The following is a 1349-nucleotide window of genomic DNA, read 5'->3' on the forward strand; positions in this document are numbered from 1 at the left end:
TGTGTGTGTGTGTGTGTGTGTGTCTGTGTGTGTTACCAGGTGTCGTGCTCTGACTTAGTCTCAGGTGGCAGTTGTTTGCATACAGGAGGTCAGAGGTAGGACACCCCACATACCTATCCCCAGATTCTCTCCAGGCTGAACCTGCAGGCAGCTGAGGGTAAAGATCAGAGGTCACCTATTGTCCAGCTGACCTCATTTAACCTGATGGAGAGGGAGTGGTTAAATGTCTGCCACTAAGTTAAGAGAACAAGCTGTAGATTGGTCAGGAAATGAATATAGTTTATATATATTAGTGAGTCAGCCGTGTGTTTGTGTGGAAGGACATGTATTATATGTGCTGCTCTCACTGTGGTGAAACATGAAGCACTCGTGAAGAACAACAGCATGAAGCATGAACTCTGCAGGGACACATGCCTTATGTTTACATTTATCATTTGGTCACTATATAACTTCTACAGACAAATACTGATATATGTGATTCATTTAGATTCATTAATCACAAAGCATGTTAATAATTAGGTTGTTTTACTGCTTCACCTCTTCTCTGCATTACATAACAGAGGCCTGCAGGACCCTCAGCTGTGTGTATGTGTGCATGTGTGTGCATGTGTAGTATGTGGTGCATGCACTCACACTCACATACCATCATTTGATAAGACGCAGCACATCCATCTCAGCTGACAGGCTGGACGGGATCAAGCTGCTGTGTCTGCTCAGTGTTTGGATTTGACTTGTGATGGAGTATTTTGATTTCAGTAAATACCTGTCTCTTATACACATCTTTAATAATTAGGTTGTTTTACTGCTTCACCTCTTCTCTGCATTACATAACAGAGGCCTGCAGGACCCTCAGCTGTGTGTATGTGTGCATGTGTGTGCATGTGTAGTATGTGGTGCATGCACTCACACTCACATACCATCATTTGATAAGACGCAGCACATCCATCTCAGCTGACAGGCTGGACGGGATCAAGTGTGTGTGTGTGTGTGTGTGTGTGTGTGTGTGATTATGTATTCTGAACCAGAGTCTGTCCAGTGATGCAACAACTGTAATGTTTGGTTCAGTAAAGATTTACTTCAACAATTATAGAGCTTGTGTTCAGCTGATGGATTCACTTCCAAACATGCAGATATTGTGAGACGCTGCATTACATGGAAACATTCAACACTGTAATAATGACGTGTTGACTGTGCAGAGGAAACAATGTTTGGAGCTACTTTTAGCCACTGAAGATGAAAATGTCCTGACAGTTTGATGGAGCTCAGGATCATCCTGACAACAGCTGCTTTATTCCAGATGTTTTCACTTGGGAACTGTGTGTAATATATGAGGTTAACGGTGCTTTGGT

This window comes from Seriola lalandi, unplaced genomic scaffold (assembly GCF_002814215.2).
Source record: "Seriola lalandi dorsalis isolate HSWRI2012SDOR001 ecotype SW California unplaced genomic scaffold, Sedor1 jcf7180002055008, whole genome shotgun sequence".
NCBI classification, from domain to species: Eukaryota; Metazoa; Chordata; class Actinopteri; order Carangiformes; family Carangidae; genus Seriola; species Seriola lalandi.